Below are 13,753 nucleotides of genomic sequence, written 5' to 3' on the forward strand. Positions count from 1 at the left end.
CACCTATAATAAACATTGAAATCCAATATTAAATTCAAGGGCATCATTAGTTCATTTATCATGTTTGTATTCTGATACCCTCCGGGAAACACATCGCTGTGGAGAGAAGCTCTGTGAGACCCCTTAGCTTTGTTTCTCTTAAACATGCGGTGTGACCAGCAATAGCCACCAGGAGGGAGGCGTGCGGGGCACAGGACAGCAGGCGGCCCCTTTCTTCAGGCCGAAGAACTCACAGCCCAACTCGGCGACTTAGGACAACGCTTGAGCGGGGCATGTGGATAAATCCAAGCAAAGGGTGGTCCTTACCCTGGTGCAATCACAGTAGAGAGAAAAAGCCAAGGAGAACCAAACCTGAAAGCCCCGCGCCCCAGCAGGAAGAGCTTTGGGGATCCCCACACACTTGTCTTCTGGATGTTTCTGCCCTGGAAAGGCTGATGCAGTGGGAGTGGGGGGAGTGAGGAGTGCCAGGCCCATGATATGTGTCCAGCACCAGGGACCTGGTGAGGACACTGGGTGCTCCTCCCTCTCCCCCTTCTCCTCCGTCCCAGAGGGTCTGAGCCCACCTGGTGCAATCCCCCCTGGCTGGTGCTCAGAAGGTTTCCCAGGATGACGGTCTCCTTGCGTTCCTGCCTCCTCACCTTTAAAAGGGCCAGAGACCCCACGGGCCATGCGTTCTTTTCCTAAATTGTTATTGAGCTTCTCCCTGTGCCAGCCACTGGGGCTGCACAAACAGCAGACCAAGAAGGCCCCTGTTCTGACAGAGTTTACAGGGACATAACAACTGTGAGGCAGGAGGAGCAGGGGCCACCGAAGAAGAGGGGGCTGTCACCGTGTACCTTTCCGAATGGCTAAAATAACAAGCAGTACTAACCGGAGGGTGTGGAGAAACTGGATCATTCCTACATGGCTGGTGGGAATGTGAATGGTACAGCCATTCTGTAAAATCACTTAGCAGTTTCTTTAAAAACTATGTATTGAGGAAATAACACCTTTTCTAATTCTTGTGAAGCTTCCATGCGAGTAGCACGGTCTGACTCTCAGAGGGACCCTCCCATCTGAAAAGACTGTGAATGAAATGCCTCTTCAACTACTAAGTAAAAAGCCCAAGTCAGTAAAACCCCAGGGAATTATAGTCAAGTTTTCCTTGCTTGCTGAGGGCTTATTCCTTTAAAGATAAAAATGTTCTTAAATGTTACTTTCGGGGAGCAGCCCCACAATTCCTTAAGCTTTTTCCCACCTTCTTAAATAGAGGAGCCAACCCCCTTGGACCATGTGTTGGTGGCCAGTGTCTCATCCAAACTCACTAAGGGATGGAGACTGCTGTCCCTTAGCCCAAATGTCCCATCCTGGTGCTTTTGGAGCCATGTCGGCTTGAGACTGGGAAGCAGGAACCCATAGTGGCGAGCCTTTGGAGGCTGCTCCAGCCTTCTGGGTTCCTGCGGCCTCACCTCGTCCTGAGTGGCCATGGGAAATCTAATAACCAGTGTGTGATGACCGTGGGAAGTTAGAAGCACAAAGTAGATCTGGATGAGGAAAGGGTGGCAGGCCAGGGTGACCCTGGGCCTGTCTGCTCAGTGGCAACTCCTCACTGCGGCCTGATTTGGAGCCTTTGTCCTGCTCCCTGGTGGAGGCGGGGATGTGACTGTGTAGCTGGGGGCTGTTTTTCCAGGGGCTGATACTCGCTGTTTCATTGTCTCTTTGGGAAGAAGTGTCCCTGGCCTGCACTCTGGGAGCTTCCCTGGTGACCCTAAGATTCCCATGCCCCGGAGGGCCCAGACAGCAATGTCCCAAAGGGGTGGCCATGCCCCACCCCCGCCTCCCTCCTTCCTGTCCAGGCCAGGGCAGCTCAGCCTCCAAGAATAACATGCTCAGGAAAGACAATTGCACACCAAAACAAAACAAAACAAAACGAAATAAAACAAAACAAAGATTCTCAATAGCCAGGAGAGGCTTGGCACAAAATATGACCCTTTGGTACAAAGGGGGTAAAAAAATACAATATATATAGATAGATCAGAAATAAAGGCGGAGGAGAAGCTTGGGAATGGAGAAAGGAGGTTCAAAGGAAGAATGGAGGGCAGGCGAAACCTTCTCAGGTGTGGTTTCCATTCCAGAGGCCATGAGGCCTGCCACAGCCAGCCAGGGCCTCCGCCCGTGGTGGAAGGTTCTAGAACCCAGTATGTGTGAGTAGCCCTGTCTGACAAAGGCAGCACTTCTCATCTCTGGCCTTGGTTTATTCAACCGTAAAAGGAGAACATTACTGAGCTCAGGTAACTTCCTGTATTCCCCTCTTTCCCTATCAATAGAAGGGGTCCTGCCCTCAGTTTGTCACCTAAAGACAGACAGGGTGCTTCTTTGAGCAGAACAGAGTGTGTGTGCGCGGTGTGGGGTGGCGGGGGGCGGCGAGATTAGAAGGGGTGAGAGGAACTTCCACTCCAGCAATGCATTGTGGAAACCTGGCTCTAGAACTCCTCCGGTACTAATGTCTTCAGTGGGACTTGAGTTTCATCCTTTTTGTCTCCTGTTCTAATGACCAAATGAAGCAAGCCCTCCAGCATTTATGAAAGTAATCAACACCAGCTACCATTTATTGAGTGCCTGTAACCCATCAGCCACAGTACCTCTAATCTTTCCTCAACCAATGCAATTCTGAAAGGTACATATTTGCACCATCACCTCTAATTTAGGCATCAAGAAAAGGTATGGAGACAGTAAGTGACTTGCACAGTAAGGCCACAGGTAGACATCAGAGCCAGGCTGTGAGCCCAGTGTGTCTGGTGCAGAGTTCATATTCATTCTCCTTTACCACACTGCCCCCTGCAAGGTCCAATTTGGGGGCAGGGGGATTTGAACTCTTTTTCCCCAAAGGCTGACCAGAGCCAGGGCTGCGGGATGTGCACCAGGGAGCTAAGGTCCACCCGTGCCAGGGGTTGCGGGCGGGGGCTCAGTGCTGAGTGCACATGAGAGGTATGAACAGAAAGGCACCAGACCCTTGTGGTCTGGGGGATCAGGCAGGAGGAGGGAGCTTGTCTGAGCTGTGAAGGATGGAGAGGGAGTTTGTTGGGTAGAGGGGGGAAGGCTTTGGATTTCCAGAGTCCCCTCTAAAACATGCCTAACCCGGATCCCAAATGGGATCGTGCAAGAAGCTATTCTTAGCCAGCAAGGGCTGGGGTTGGCTGATGACCATCTGACACCCCAAGGCCCACACTGAGTGGTGGAGGGTGAGGACCCCGCTCTCAGACCACCTGTGTCCACACCCTGTCACCCATGCTGATGGCCTCCAGGACTTGGTATTTCCGTCCTTGAGCTCAGTTTCTTCATCTGCACAATGAAGAAAATAATAGTGTTGGCCTCACAGAGTTGCTGTATGGATTTAAGGCACATAAAATGAGCTAAGGCACATAGTAGGCGCTCAATCAATGTTTGCCTTTAGGGAGTCCAGGAAGGACATAGACCCTTATAGGTGTTTTGGCAGAGGGGGGTGGGGTCAAACTGGGAACCAATTTGCCTTCTGCATAGCTTTGCAGAGATCCACACTACTTACGCACTTGTTTCAACCAAAGACACTGAGAACAGCCCTTACAAACTCCCAGGGCCCCCCGCATGTGTAGGGCATCATATCTTCCAAGGTTTGTCCATATCTCCTGTCTCAGGCACCCTGTGAGGCAGGCGAGGCTGGTATCAACTTCATGCTCATTTGGCAGATGAGGAAAACGAGGCCCAGAGAGGAGCCTGTGCCCAAGGTCACACGACAAATCAGTGTCAAAGCTAGCACCAGGAGTGTGGTGTTTTGATGCCATTTCTGTGCTCTCAGCCAGGTGCAGGGTTGCCTGTCTGAGGGGAGCCCCAGGTTCTGGGATTGATTTTGAGAGAGACGTGAAGTGCAGGGGTGTAGGCAAATTACATCTCCCGCTGCCCTTAGATTGCCTACCTGGGAGATGGGGAAGCAATGACATGGATCTCACTTGCTCTTGGCAGGGTCTGTTCCTTATATGCCTGTGTCATTCCCAGGATTCCATGAAGTTTGAACATGGTAGACCCTGAATGAATGAGGTCAGTTCCTATACAGAATAGAGATAGCATTGAAGTCACAAAAGGTGGTAGAGAGGCCCCAATCCTTTTGCCTTGAGGACACCTGCCATTGGCACAGAGCCCCGCGGTTCATAAGGCTCTTACATTCATTCATTTCATCCTTCTTATGGTCCCAATTTAGTGGGGATCAGAGAGGCAAAATGATTTTCTGATTTACTTGATTTCCGAGTTCCATCTCTTTCCTGTCCTCTGTGGCTGCCTTGGTAGGATGAATTTTGGGACAATTTTATTGCTCTGATCCACAAGTCCAGTGCCTTCCTAAATCCTGCTCAGCGCAGCAAATCTGGGGCTCAGGATGATGCTACCATCTGCCAAGTCCCTGGGCAGGCCAGCCCCAGCTGGCAGACGGACTCCCACTGCCCTCGGAGTGGGCCCGCCGTCTCCAGCTTCCAGCTCTTCCGCTGCCCGAGCCTGCAGCTCAAAACCACCTGGCAGAATTGGCAGCTAGAGTGACGGCAAGGGGTGCTGCACATGGGGGTTCTTTTCTAGACCTGGGAAGGAGGCAGGGCAGCTACCTGCATCTTTTGAGCAGGTTCTTAGTCCCTGTGAGCTGTGGGGGCACTGAAACCTGGGTGGGGGGATGGGTAGGAGAGGGGGCAGCCTGATCTCTGCCGGGCCCACCCCACCCTGCCCTTGGCAGTTCCCCTAAGCGGGGTAGCCACACCCCTTGGCTCCAGACTGTCCTGGAGCCTTAGCTGCCCCAGAGGCTGGGACCAGACATGTGGGCTGGGAGGCTGGGCAAGGCCACCTCAACTTCTGTGTGCCCTGTGTGTGCCCTGTCTGCCACAGCTGGGTGCAGCCGGCCCCACCTGCTCTGCCACCCTGCCGGGACACACCCGGAGCCCACAGTCCCCAGCTCATCTCGGGCCCAGGACATGGCACTGGCTGGTCTCTGAGAGGTGAGCTCTGAGCTTTCCCCCTCCACCAGATGTTCCCTTGTAGCTGGAAAGCGGGCACTCCCTGCCTCACACACTTGTGCTCCCCTGTCACTTCCTCCACCCCCAATGCCCAGGCCCCCCATGCACAGAATAAGATTTGAGGACCAAGGAAGAGGCCGGGCCTGGTAGGCAGCACTCTGGCTCTCACCCTTGCCACGGACAGATTTTCTCTGTGTCCTTACATCTGGGGGCCTGAGCTTTTCCTCCCGTGACTACGCATCCAAGACCCCGCTTCCTGGTTCTTTGCTGAACCCCCTGGATTAACAATGCCACAGCCCTGGTGAGCTTTAGATTCAGAAAAGCTTGCTCACATCTCCTTTCTCCATCATTTCCTAGGATCCCTGAGCACACAAAGAATTAGTTGGCCCATTTTGCTGAAGGGAAACCTAAACTTTGCCGGCGCACTGACGTGCCCAGAGTCACAGCACTCGGTAAGTGACGGAGACTCTGGCTCTCTGACGTGAGGCCCAGACTCTGCCCACAGCACCCTGCAGTGTCCCTCGCCTTCCCCTCCCTCCCCATTATTCCCCTCCACCTTCCCGACACCCGCACTGGCTTGGTTTTGTCAGAACAAGTTCCGGGACCACCTGCAGGGGTTGGGAGTAGGGACAAAAGCTATGTGGGCTTTTCTCCCCCTCAGTTCTTACAGGATGAAACACACACTTGGGACAGACTGGAGGGGGACCTAGAGTGTGGTGTGAAAGCTGGGTGAGGAAGAGTGAGGGGCAGCTCCGCACTTGGGCTTTGGTGATGGGGGTGGGGGTATAAGAGTCTGAGCTGTTCGCTCACCCCCTGGAGGAACCCTTCCTCCCTGCAGCAGCTGCCTGCCAGGAACCCGCCCCCTCGGCCAAGCCGTGGCTCGGAGCCTTTCCTTTTCAAAGCACTTTCACCTCCTTGATGGCAGATGAGGCCAGTATTATACCCATTTTACAGATAAGGACACACAAGGCAAGTGAGGTTAGGGCCACAAAGCAATGTGATTAAATGACTCCTGGACAAACCACATGTCCCCCAAAGCCATTGAGTTTCCTCCCACAAAACAATAACCTTGAAGGAAAGATAGGAAAGGTGGGTCTCCAAGGGGCTGCACAGCCCGGGAAGGCAGTGAGCTGGAGGGGCCCAGGGTGGCAGAGCAGACCAGGGGGAGGGTCACGCACTGACAGCTGGAGCACCGGTGGGCTGGTCCGTGGGAGTCTGGGCCAGACAAATAAAATGGCGCCCCTTCAAACTATTGTCCTTTAATTATTTAGTCATCCTTTATTTATTAGAGGGTGAGGTGGGGATTGGGGGAGACTTGTTTCCTCTTTAAAAAAATTGCACACTCTTTATGTTCAAAATAAAGGATTTACTACTCGTGTTTATTACAGGCGATTTCCCGAGCCAGAAAACTCCCTGGGAGGCTTATTAAACCTTATTAAACCGCTGAAAATTTAGATAATAAAATAAATCATTTGTCCCCCATAAACAGAATTAGGCCTGTGTTACTGAATTTCAGGATCCCGCTGCCTCTGGCTGCCTTTCAGGAGGTGTCCTGGCTGGACTGCTGTCCTCCCCAGTCACACACTCTCTGGAGGTGGGGAGGCGGGGGACACACAGGTGCCTCCTGGGAGCGCTGTTCTTTTTAGCATTTCTGCCCAGAGGCCTCAGCTCCTGGAGAGGAGTGGGGATGGCTTAGATTTTGCTAGTAATTAAGGGATTGTGTGTGGACACCTGTGTTAAGTGGCACTGTGACCTTCCTGGGGATATTCTAGTGTCTCTTCTAGCAGGCACTGGTGCGGCTGCACAGCTGGCCAGCTTCTGAGTGGGCTTTGCCTGCAGGTCACTCTGACCCGTGTGCCAAGGTCTCCGTGCGTGGCACCACAGCCACTGAGCCAGGGGACTTGACAGAGGGAGAAGGGAAAGCTGGAAGGTAAATTCTGTTTAAGTTAAAAATGCTAGGAGTAAGGCCTAAGAAATGCCCAGCTGTATGGTCGGCAAAGAGAGGCTAACAACCTTTTTGGGAGGGAGTATAGTTACAGCCCGCATTTACAATTAGTTTCTGTGTTGCAACTGAGTTACAGGTGACCCTGGACCAGCCAGGTTCCCTCTCTGAGCTTCACTTTCTTCTTTAATGTGAGACCAGAGGCTCTGAAGGTCCCTTGCTGCCCACATACTCTGTTCTATGGTGTCCTCCACCTCATTCACTTAAAATGTTGGTTCCAGGGTGGACCCTTAGATTCTAAGGTCACAAACAGCTTACACTGGACTTTGAAAGGACGGGCGCTCTACGAAGTCAGGTGGGAGCAGCATTTGGCCAACTGGGTAGAGTGATGGAGATGCGGCAGGTTGGTAAAAAGGGCTTTACATGTTTCCCCACCAGGCCGCTGAGGGAGGCGAGGAAGTGGATCCAGGTTTAGGTTCCCAACTCTAAGATAGCGGCCAAGGGTATTTGCTGGAGCAGTGTCTGGAACATGCACAGGTTCATTCCCAGCAAGTCTGGAGGCCCTGTGTGTGGGGTGCGGGGCAACAGACAGGGACATAGCTTAACAGAGATATAATATATGGGAGACAGAGGGTTAATTCTTAGCGTCCTTCCACTAATATTGACAGAATCAAATGAATAACAGAGATGTAGTGAGTGCTTGCTCTGGGCTACTCACTGTCCTAAACACTCTATGTGGATGCTCTCATTGAATCCTCTCAAAAACCCCATGCGGTAATGAATGTCATCATCGTTACCCCATTTTTCAAGTGGGAAAACTGAGGTAGAGCTGGGACTTGAACCACAGCTGCCAGGCTCCAGGTTTCCTAAGCAGTTCCGAAGCCGCTTCTCAGCTCCAGGGGAATTTACCCATTTCGTGCAGGGCTGGAGACAGAAGGGATTCCTGGCCTCCAGAACTCCCAGAAGAGAGGGGGTTGGAGACAAGGTAAGTCAAGCCTAACACTAGTGCAAAGTGCAAGTCCAGGGGTTGGACAGGGTCCCCTGGAGGCAGGGGCTCTGCTGGGGTTGGGGAGGGGACTCTACTGAGCTGAGCCCTAAGGCCCACAGGCAGCCAGGGGTGTGGGGCAGGGGTAGGAAAACATTCTGGCAAAGGGAGCAGTGTGTGGAAAGCAAGACACTGAAGCTTGAGCTTAGCATGGCAGGAGCAACGAGCAGTGGAGATGCTGGGTTCCAAGGCAGAGGCGCGGTGAGTTCAAAGAGGCAAGTGAGTCCATGGCAAGGAATTCAGGCAAGGTTCTGGATGGGAGAGGAATGGACAACTGTCAGTAACTGGCGGTCCTGCAGGAGGCGGGGAAGGGCGGCTGCAAGCCAGCTCGAAGACTGCTCCTTTGGAGCCCCGAAGCTGCTCCGCATTCCCCACAGCCATGCTCCTGCTTTTCTCCCTGTCCTTCCCGCTGCCCCAGACCTCTGTGTGGGATCCGGTGTGTACGGGCTCCGGGGGGGGAGGGGCTGTGGGGGGCAGATGGCAGTCACACTCTAAGGCCTCATCCAGGTGGACGATGTCCTCATTATGCCTTGAAAAACACTTCTGCCTCCCCGCTGTTACCCACTTCAGTTTGGAAACAAGGCCCAGATCAGCGGCCCAGTTGGCCAGCCTCAAGGATCTGTGTTTTCCGAAGGAATTGAAACCTCAGATTTGCCTTCGACTTGCCCTTTTCTTCTAAGCAGATGCCATCCACCACGAGAACCGCCTGGCATTCAGCTGGGAAGAACAAACTGGAAGCTTGCAATTTCCAGGCTTAATTGCACAGTTACATATAATATTATAATATAACTTTTATTGCGCTGAGAAAGTCCAAGCATTTCCTTTTCCTATTTATACTTGAGCTCAGTCCCTACTCTGCTATAATTTCTCGCCTTGCCTCCTGCAGAAGAGAAGGGCTAGCTGATTCAAGGGCTATTAGAATGTGAGTGGAAACTCAGTTAACAAATGTGATTTATCACTCACCATGTGCTTGACATGGGCTTCATGCCAAATGGGGTCTTAAACAACACCCCAAGCCTGCTTTTAGGGGCTCTGCTTTCCCTCAGCAGGTAAGACTAACCCACAGGATATGTAGTAAGTCCTCACCTAAAGTTACCAATGTATAATGAAACCAGTTTTGGCATTGGCTAATTGACATATACAAGAGTTAAGTTCCTACTGCATCTCATCAATGTTGAGCCCATCTATGTTATTTGAGGACCTACAGTATTAGAGAGAAATAGGAACAAAGAAGGAATCCATGTGGGCTGGGCCCTAGGATGAAGGATGTGGCAGCCAATAAGTAATTGGTGGGTGTCCAGGCTACATAGCTGTGTGGGCAAACGTCCAGTGTCAGGCCACTGTTTTGGAGACAGCAGGGTGCTGTGTGGTAAGGACCAGCTATAGAGCGTGGCCCGGGAGTCCTGTCTCCCGCGCATGATCCGCTTCCCTAGTGCCCTTCCCCAAGGCGGGCTCTCTCCTTCCTCTGCCGCAGGAGCCCGGCAACAAGAACTGGGCTCTTTCACAGCCTCTGGGGAGGGTGCCTCATTGGCCAGCACCTTACAGAATAACTACACACCCCTTCCCACCCTGACCACCTAGACCCATCATCCATTCGCACCAAGATTTTGGTCTCTAGACTACCATAACTTACAGTAAAAATATTCTCAAGACACAGGAATCCCTCAACGCCACACTCACCCCCTCCCACCCCGAAGAAACCGAGAGGATCCACTGATGAGCTGGAATGGGCTCAGCAATTTCCTCAAACCCAGAAAGGCCGGTCCTCCTTTGAAGCCTTAAGATCAAAAATGTAGAATAAGAAATACAAGTTTAGAAAGTTAGAGAAGAGTTGGCAAAAAACATCATTATTTGCAGAGGATATGATTGGATACTTTTCTGTACAAACAATAGACAAGTTGAAAAATAGGTTAGAGGATCCCATTTACTTGGCAAGAAAAATAGATACAACACCTAGGAATCAGCTCCTAAGAAATGTGTAAGAGCTCTACAAAGAAAGTTTAAAAACATGACTGAAGCACTTTTTAAAAAGATTTTAAATGGAAAGCATACCCTGTTCTTGGATAGGGAGCCACAATATTGTAAATATGCCAGTTTTCCCTAAATAATTCAATAAATGCAATATGATCCCAATAAAAATGACCAGAATTTCTATTGAAATTAGATAAGCTGACTCTAAAGTTCATATAGGGAAAAAAAATAAGCATTTAAGACTAGCCAAGAGATTTTTTAAACAAATGAGTAATGGGAGTAGGGGGACTAGCCTTACCAAATATAAAAACACGTTATAAAGCCATAAAATAAAATATTTGGTACTGGATCATGAACAGAGAGACAGATCAATAGAAAGCCATGGACAGTCCATAAAAAGGCTCACATAAATTCATATATAGAAGAATTTAGCATATAATAAAGGTAGAATTTCAATTTTTATTTTCAGATAGATTTTTTTTTTAAAATTAATGAGATCGGGACAACTGGCCAATCATGTAGGAAACAAAACAAACCAAAACTTGGATCCCTTCCTCACTTCTCTCACCAAAAATAAATGACAAGTACAGCCAATATTTAAAAGTTAAAAAAAAAAGGGAAAATCATGCAAAGGAAATACTGAAGAATTATTTTATAATCTCAAAGGGAGAATACTTTTTTTAAGTGAGACAGAAAATCCAGAAGCCATAGAAGACTGATAAATTTGACTAAATAATGACTTAAACATTTGTGCAATTCCCTAACAAAATCAAGACACAAATAACTGGGAAAAATATGTGCACATTTGATGAAGGGCTAATTTCCTTTATAGAGAGAGTTTACAGTAAGTCAGGAAAAGACCTGTCCCTTGCTAGGAAAATTGACAAAAAAGCATGAACAGGGAAATCACAGAAAAATAAAAACAAATAGCATTTTGAAAAGTGAACAATGCTCAACATCATTCAGCATGAGTGACATAAAAATTAAATGAACAGATTTTAGTTTTCTTCAATCAGATGGCTAAAATTAAAAAAATTGATGATCCAGAAACTTCCTTTATGGATATTTATCATTATAATTTTATTATCACACGTACTCATCTTATGTAAAAAGGTCATCTTACAGAACTGATTCTATAGCCAAAGACTGGAAGCAAATAGTATGTTCACCAGTGGGACATTACCCAGATACATCGTGGTGTACTATGCAGCCGTCAAAAAGAATGAGGCAACCGGTGAGTGGATATGAACTCTCTAAGACTGAACTGCAAAGCATGCTGCACCTTGCATGGCTTGCTACCACATCTGGAAAGATGACCCCATGTATATATTTGTTTGCAGGTGCATGAGCTAGCTTTGGAAAGACACAATAAAAACTGGTTGCTGGTTCTTTCTGAGATGGGGTTTGAAAGCCACCACCAAAGGGATAGACAGTAGCTTTATTTTCCTATGTGTTCTCTTTATCGATATATTTTTAAATATTTTATTTATTTACTTTTTTAGAGAGAGGGGAAGGAGAAAGAGAGGAAAGGAAACATCAATGTGTGAGAGATATATCGATCAGTTGCCTCTCCCACACCCCCAACTGGGGACCTGGCCTGCTACCCAGGCATGTGCCCCGACTGGGAATCGAACCTGCAACCTTTTGGTTTATAGGCTGATGCTCAATCCACTGAGCTCTGATTTAAAACCATTACTATTTAAAATGTTGAATGATTTGGATTCTCACCCCTCTTTCACAAACTCCCAAATCTTCTTTGGGATTTTTGGTAATGTCTGATCACTACCAATTTGTTCTGGGGCCTTTCAGCTCCTCTGTCTCAGCTTTTCTGCCTGTAAAATGGAGTTAATGACACTGAGCTGTCTCTCTCACGGTGGTTGTCAGGATTAGATGAGAATGGGATTAGAACAGGCTGTGGCTGCCATCAAGTCCGGATAAGGATATTAAGCGTGGCCCATGTTCAGTCTAGGACCTACCTACTGTAGAGCAATAGTCCTGTGGCTACCAAGGCAGACCACGCATGAAAGTTGTATTCATCAATAGTGGAAGAAACAGAAACACCTATTTCACATGTTAACTCATTTGCTCTGTCTATTTTACAGACATGGCTACTGAACTCTGAAGGACTGAAGTCACCCACTCAAGCTGCCCAGAAAGGAAGAGGCTGAGTCTTCCCACCTGGACCCTGCCACATCTTTCACACAGGAATTTTGGTGACTCCCTTTAGGGAATCCCACTGTCCCAGCCTGCACATCACGGATGGTCCTCCACAGTCTGGTCTTGACCTTATTCACCAATGCTCTCTGACCTGGTTCCTCTCTTCAAAGCTGGTCTGTGCACTACCCTCCGCACCGTGCTGATTACGGCCTCTGTGCCTGTTCTTTTAACCTGCCACACCTCCAGTCCCACCTCTCTTGTCATCGCAGAGTCCCCTAGACCCTATTTGAGTCTTACTTCTTCCCTGACACCCACCCCCTCTAACCCAAGGAGACTTTTGACTGTGCGGCAGCCAGCCTGGAGGATGGCCCTCCACGATCCTCGTGTCCAGGGACTCACTCCTTGGGAGTTCCTGCCCCAGAGTACCATGCTGGTCTGTGTGACCGCGAGTACAGGGAGGTGACGGCTGAACTTCCAAAGCTGGGTTATAACAGACATTGCCACTTTGCCTTGCTTTCTCTTGGAACTCCTGCTGCAGGGGAAGCCAGTCACCTTGTTGAGAGACACTTAAGCAGCCACCAGGAGGCCCAGATGAGGAGGAACTGAGGACCCCCACTGACAGCCAGCACCACCTTGTCCACTGTTGAGTGAGGCGTCCCGGAAGCAGGGCCTTCAGCCCCAGTCAAGCCTTCAGATGGCTGCAGCCTCATGGGAAACTCTAAGCTACAACACCACAGCTAAGCTGCTCCTGAATTCTTGACTGTACAGATCAGGAGGATAATAAATGTTGATTGTTGTTGTAAGCTGCTAAAGTTTTGGAACATTTTTGTTACACAGTGACAACTAATGCACATTCCTTTTAACCCCTTTAGGAGTTAGGACCTTACTCCTCGGCCCTTGCCTATTTACTCTCTTACCTAAACTTTCCATGTGTGTAATCTTGTCTCCACCCCCAAAAAAACAATAAACATGTGCGGTTTCTAATTCTTCTCTACCTCCCATCCTGCCTAGTAGAGGGCTGGGGACAGAGGGAGAGATCCACAATGATTTCCCAGCTTACTACCCTGTAAAGAGAAGGCAGGTGAGTAGAAAGGCTATAGTACACAATTGCACAATGCTTCCTGCTTGACTGGTACCCTCATTAAGTATCAAATAAGTCACATGCAAACTACCTGCACACCCACCATCTAAGACCTACAACTCACCTTCACACCAGAGCATTCATGTGTGAGCGTTCCAACTGTTCAACCATGAGTCAGCCTCATTACCCACCTCCGGGGAGGGAGAGAGGGAGGGAGGGAGCGAGAGGAGCGCCTGGAAAGGGCTCTTGCCTCCTACTTATTACACCGAATGCTACTCGTGATTTATTTGCTTGCTCCACACCCTTTCCAAAAATATTTCTTTCAAAGCCAGAGTGCTGGCCCCCTCTTTCAGTATTTCTGATGTTCAATTCTAAATAGATGGTATGCTTAAACCCAAAGAACAATTTCGGAATGTGAGAATCAAAAAAAGTGCTGGGAGGGGAGCTGCTGCTCTCACTCCTAGAAGAGCCCTTGCCCCAGCCTCTCATGGGCCACAGGCCCGGCCCCAGGGACTGGCCTCCCATCCGCCTGCCTGGGATATTTTCCC

The sequence above is a fragment of the Pteronotus mesoamericanus genome, unplaced genomic scaffold (assembly GCF_021234165.1).
Source record: "Pteronotus mesoamericanus isolate MK-2021 breed Mesoamerican mustached bat unplaced genomic scaffold, CSHL_Meso_final contig_74, whole genome shotgun sequence".
Lineage (NCBI taxonomy): Eukaryota > Metazoa > Chordata > Mammalia > Chiroptera > Mormoopidae > Pteronotus > Pteronotus mesoamericanus.